The sequence below is a fragment of the Artemia franciscana genome, chromosome 13 (genome assembly GCF_032884065.1).
Source record: "Artemia franciscana chromosome 13, ASM3288406v1, whole genome shotgun sequence".
Lineage (NCBI taxonomy): Eukaryota > Metazoa > Arthropoda > Branchiopoda > Anostraca > Artemiidae > Artemia > Artemia franciscana.
In genome coordinates, this window is record NC_088875.1 from 4,503,218 (window position 1) to 4,510,092 (window position 6,875).

Consider the following 6,875-nt stretch of genomic DNA (forward strand, 5'->3'; position numbering starts at 1 on the left):
AGAAAACAATTCAAAACCTACTTTCTTCATTGAAAGTTTTCCCAGGACCTCTGCCTCCCTCAGCATAATCAGAATTTTGAGGATTTTTTCTGAAACAGATACTTTGAAACCAACGAGTTTCAACGAGTTGTAGGTTTGTGACATCCATCTGATGACCTAAAAGAAGTCAAATTCTGAAACTTATTAATGAATATATTACTCCCACTTCCCCTTAAAATAAAGTTTTATTGCCTAATAAATAACCAGACTACATTTAGTTGACTAGTATAACAAAAATTAAAACAGTCCAGTGATGGAATGTGTCATATTCGTGCCATTGCTGCAAAACTGTACACTTTGCATGAATTTTGTCTTCCAGGTGAGGGGCTCATTGTGACACCTCCCATTGCCCCCTGTTGCTTTAAAACAATCTCAGTGAAACGTTCCTCCTGTGTAGGAATATTTGCAAATAATAGTAATTACTATTCAGAATCAAAATAGCTTTAGCTTTACTTTTTCAGAAATACAAATTTGAAGTAACAGAATGTTCACCATGATTAGATTAGAATCAACAGTGAAACGAATGTCAGTATACTTTACTGGAAAATAGTAATAAATAATAGAGTTAGGGTGAACTTGGGTAAGTCCAACCCCTTATGAATCTTTCTCAGTTTAATTTGGTCCCGAAATTGTATTAGAGTTGCTGGTACAATAAAACTATTTGACGTCGCTCTTGGTCATACTCGTAATATTCTTCACAATTCAGAAAAATCACCAAGTTTTGCTCCAAGTGACTTACTGTACCAATGTAACCCATCTCAGGGAGGTCAACCTTTCCCCTCTAGTCTGGGGTAACTCTTACACCCCTAGGTAAATCCTATGCTTACAAAGATAAAAATTATGTCACTTAAAGACACGATATGCAATACTTCTTGTACAGAAATACCATGCAAACAAAATCTCTCGCCAATATTTTTCATGTACCACAGTGGAACACAGGTTTTCTTCTTACCATGGGGCAACTCCGACAGTGTCGGTATTACCCTGCACATACAAAAAGTTTCTGAGAATGGTATATTTTCAAATTTTTACCGTAAATGCGAAAAAGATAACACCATGCTTCAAATAATAGGAAAAAGAATTGTAATATCAATTGATATCAGAAAAAAAATTTTAATTGAAAAAAGGAATTAAAAAAAAATTTAATTTCAATTAGCGTCAGAGTGAGTCGAGTAAGCGAACTTTTGACCAGTTGCAGGGCCTAGTGTGCTTCTTGTACAGGCTAATGACTTACCAAATTTGGAATGATGGTAGAGTGAAAGGACCAGCTCCAAAAAGCTCCAATGGTCTAGCAAAGATGTATTCTTCAACCTAGTCAATTTCATCTTTTTGGGGCTAGTCATATAAATTGTTGGATAGGCTCAGAGACCGAAGATATTTCATCCAAACCAAGATTTTTGTCTTGAAAACCAAGCATCCTTCGAATGCACAAGCCTTGTTGATCATGTTTGCTATCGTACGTTATAGGAAAATATTCATTTAGCTGTATTCTTAGCTTCTTTTCTCCCTTTTCTTCATCTTCATTGTCACTGCCAAGGATATGATAGATACTGAAAGATATGTTAGTCATTCTGATTTGGAACCACGTGAGACGTCAGAATCTTCACTGGAAAGATCAACTTTTTTTCTTTTCAATTTGGGTGAAACGAATGTCAGTATACTTTACTGCAAAATAGTAATAGATAATAGAGTTAGGGTGAACTTGGGTAAGTCCAACCCCTTATTGAGTTTTTTTTCAGATATCACTTTCAGCATCACAAATCACTATGTGATCGTTAGGTGATTCCAAAGATGGCTTACTCTTTCCTTTTCAAAAAATTCCAACCTGACCATGGGAAACATAATTTATCACTTATATTAGCTGCAAAACCGTATCCCTGTGCATTACCAAGAGATTATTAAATCACCATACATCAAATGCTGACAGGTGGTTTATTGCTATATTTAAAATGGCTTACTCTTTCTTTCCAAGAAATCAAGACTCTAAAAAAACAATTCAAAACTTACTTTCTTCATTGAAAGTTCTCCCAGTACAGTCAGACATAGATTCGTTAATTCTGAAACACATTTCATCCAAACCAAGATTTTTGTCATGAAAACCAAGCACCCTTCCGATATACAAGCCTTATTGATCATTTTTGCTATCGTATGCTATAGCATAGTATTCATTTAGCTATATTTTTTAGCTTGATTGAAAAAAGGAATTGAAAAAAAATTCAATTTCAATTAGCGTCAGAGTGAGTCGAGTAAGCGAACTTTTGACCAGTTGCAGGGCCTAGTGTGCTTCTTGTACTGGCTAATGACTTACCAAATTTGGAATGATGGTAGAGTGAAAGAACCAGCTCCAAAAAGCTCCAATGGTCTAGCAAAGATGCATTCTTCAACCTAGTCAGTTTCATCTTTTTGGGGCTAGTCATATGAATTGTTGGATAGGCTCAGAGACCGAAGATATTTCATCCAAACCAAGATTTTTGTCTTGAAAACCAAGCATCCTTAGAATGCACAAGCCTTGTTGATCATGTTTGCTATCGTACGTTATAGGAAAATATTCATTTAGCTGTATTCTTAGCTTCTTTTCTCCCTTTTCTTCATCTTCATTGTCACTGCCAAGGATATGATAGATCCTGAAAGATATGTTAGTCATTCTGATTTGGAACCACGTGAGACGTCAGAATCTTCACTGGAAAGATCAACTTTTTTTCTTTTCAATTTGGGTGAAACGAATGTCAGTATACTTTACTGCAAAATAGTAAAAGATAATAGAGTTAGGGTGAACTTGGGTTAGTCCAATCCCTTAATGAGTTTTTTTTCAGATATCACTTTCAGCATCACATATCACTATGTGATTGATAGGTGATTCCAAAGATGGCCAACTCTTTCCTTATCAACAAATTCCACCCTGACCATGGGAAACATAACTTATCACTAACATTAGTTACAAAACCTTATCCTTATGCATTACCAAGAGATTATTAAATCACCTTACATCACATGCTGAAAGGTGGTTTATTGCTATATTTAAAATGGCTTACTCTTTCTTTCCAAGAAATCAAGACTAGGAAAACAATTCAAAACTTATTCTCTTCATTGAAAGTTCTCCCAGGACCTCTGTCTCCTTCAGCCTAATCAGAATTTCGAGGATTTATTCTGAAATAGATGCCTTGAAACCAAGGAGTTTCAACGAGTTCTTGGTTTGTGACATCCATCTGATGACCTAAAAGAAGTCAAATTCTGAAATTTATTAAAGAATATATTGCCCCCACTTTCCCGTAAAATAAAGCTTTATTGCCTAATAAATAACCAGGCTACATTTAGTTGACTACTCTAACAAATATTAAAACACCTCCCATTGCCCCCAGTTGCTTCAAAACAATCTCAGTGAAATGTTTCTCCTGTGTAGGAATATTTTCGAATAATAGTAATTACTACTCAGAATCAAAATAGCTTTAACTTTACTTTTTCTGAAATACAAATTTGAAGTAACGGAATGTAGACCATGATTAGATTAGAATCAAAAGGGAAACGAATGTCAGTATACTTTACTGGAAAATTGTAATAGATAATAGAGTTAGGGTGAAGAACATGGGTAAGTCCAACCCTTATTGAGTTTTTTCAGCTTAATTTGGTCCCGAAATTGTAATGGAGTTGCTGGTACAATAAAAACTATTTGACGTCGCTCTTTGTCATACTCGTAATATTCTTCACAATCTAGAATAATCATCAAGTTTTGCTCCAAGTGACCTACTGCACCAAAGTAACCCATCTCAGGGAGGTCAACCTTACCAGCTATCCTAACAAGTGGTCCGTTAATTGGGGCTATCTTTAATTGTGTGATTTTGTCGGAATAGGACAGAACTACCTATTTTATTAGATCCAAAACATTTTTGTCTTTTTAATACTTTTTTTTTAGATAAATCAGAACAATTTATTGGGCTGATAGTATTGTTTCCTTCAATTTTCAAAAAAGTTCTTCCTCCTATTGTCCTCTTTTTATTGTTTTCTAAGGTTTTCCATTTTTCGGTGGTTACAGCAATTATGCGATTTTTACACCACCACAAGGAGGCGTTATTATGTAGAGATGAAGATGGAAACCTTTTTGTCTAACAAATTTGCTCGTTTCCCCATCAAAAGAAAATACTTAATCGGTGGGATTTTCCCAAATACCATTTCAATTGACAATTTTGTCGGAATAGGACAGAACTGCCGCTTTTGTTGGATTTATTATTTATTTATTTTCTTTATTTCCCTCAAAAAATGAGGAGTACGCTACAATATAATATAAAGAAAAAACAACTGATAACACTTACAATCAAAACCTATCAAATATTGATCGAACACTTAAAAAAAAAAAAAAAAAAAAAAAAAAAAAAAAAAAAAAAAAAAAAAAAAAAAAAATTTGCTAAATAGATTAGCCTATAAATCATGAAGAGCCAGATCTGTTACTAAAAAACGGAAATAAATTGTGGCCTAAAAGGCTAATTTTCGCCCTATCTTCAAATTTTTTATATTTTTTGTTTATACAGACTACAGGATCCTTCACATTAAGCTTTAAAACAATCTCAGTGTTACTAAAAGAAAGGGGGAAACCAAGTAAAAATTTACAGAATTTAAAATAAGCAACTTTAATTGGCGAAAGATCAGAAGGTCTGAAATTTCGGAAGAGGAGGGACGGGAACAATACGTGAGGCAGAGCAACAGCGCTATACATACGACCAAGGACGTCCCGACGGTAAAGACCCCGAAAACGAATTAAAAGACCAAATGCCTTGCATAGTTTCATCTGAACATGCTGAACCAGGACTGGTTTGAAATCTCTTTTCGAAGCAGCATAAGGTAATCCCAAATAAGTGACTATTGGCGACGACTGAAAAATAACACCATTGCCGCAATCGAGAGTCGCCCTGACATTATCCTCTAAACAATTTACAACAAAAAATTGACATTTTTCAAAACTGATAGAAAGGCCCAAACCTTTTAAACAATTAATTAAAATATTAAAATTAGAAACAAGACTAGACTTGGACCGGCTTAGAAGGATAATGTCATCAGCATATGCGATGTAAGACAGATTTCGAGATAATGAAACAAACGAGCAGGAAAGAGAATTAAGGGCAGTAGCTAAACAAGAATTGAATATATAAGGAGAAATAATTCCTCCTTGTCTAATTCCTCTACACACTTGAATTAATTTGGACTGAGATGAAGATGAACTCGGACAGATACGGATCTTTAAACCAGAATACCAAGAGCGAAGGACTCGTATGACAGCTAGGGGCAATCCAGCATGGATTAAAGTGAGCAGAGCGGATGCATGAGAAATGTTATCAAAGGCCCCTTTGATATCAATCAAGAGGGCGTAAAGCGGTTGACCAGAGATTCTCGCTTCTTCAATAACTTTGCTGAAAGATGCATGGGCATGGTCACATCCCAAACCTCTCTTGAAACCAACTTGATTAGAACCAGTGTCAAGAATTTCAAGAAGATCCTTCAAACACAACTCAAACACTTTCCCAATCATAGAACCCCTAGTAATTGGCCTCCAGGAACTACAAGATGACAAGTCTTTTTTCCTGCTCTTAGGAATAGGCGTAACTATGCCAATATAGAATGACGATGGTACTAAACCAGTAGTAAGTAAAAGGTTGAAAAATGCCAGTAGAGTAATAAGAAAAGAAGAAGGAGCAAGTTTGAGGTGATTAGCAAATAAGCCATCATGATCCTTAGCCGACTGCGCCTTTAACGTTTTGATTGCTCCACGTAACATATCCTCAGAAATCCTGTAATCATTTGAAAAATTCTTCAACCTTTCACCTAATTGCAACACAACACTGTTAGAATCGTACGAAGTCGACAACTTAGAAAAATAATTTTCCCACTCTTTCAGCGATGGTGTGGAATTAGTATCAGGCATGTTAATCCGCCTATTGCCTCGGAGAACATTCCAAAGGAGATTCTTGTCCTTGTAGTTATCAATATTTGAAGAAGCTTCTTCTATGACCAGGTTATTATGACGACGGAGCTCTGCTTGGAATTCAGCCTTTCTCTTTTTCATTAGCAAAAAAAACTGGATGCGAGTCTCTTGGCTTACCGAGGGCCCGCCATTCCCAATACGCTTGTTTAGCCGCCTTATTAGAATTTACCAAAAAAGGATTGAGGCTCCAAAAAGGTTTCTGCGCGCCCAATCTTATCCTAATTAGTAGGGAAAAACTGCCGCAGCACCATACTTTAAGCAATGGATTAATTCAAAATAAAGACAATTAATAGTCAAAGAGGGATTACTATCCATTGAATCCAAACTATCAGGGATATAGACTTTATCAATTAAAGTCCCAACTCTTTCTTGGTAAAGCGGTCTAAAATTTGGATTCCAATCAACCCGATCAAAAAATTTAGGAAGCTTATTACCAGAAAAACGAACTGGGGAAGGGCGAGAAGTCAAAGGGGGTATAAGGAACTGAAGCGGCATGTGGTCACTAACGGGGAAATCTACGATTACAGTAACCACAGCAAAGGATCCCTTGGGGTAGAAGAAAAAACATGATCAATATTAGTTGTACTACCACTCCAATGAATATAAGTAAAATCCTGGGACTTTGGTAAAACAGAAAAATTAGGAAGACAAGAAGATAAAATTGTACCCCTTTCATTTGCTATATTTGGATCACAGTTAAAATCACCTAAAATATAAGTACGCAAATTCGACTGTAAACTAGAGACAAAACGACTAAGATTAAAGCAGCATTGAGTAAACGCATCAAAAGAAATATCATCATGGTAATCAGTCGGAAATAACAATTAATTAAAACTACGTTTGAAAAACTACAAGCTAAAAAATG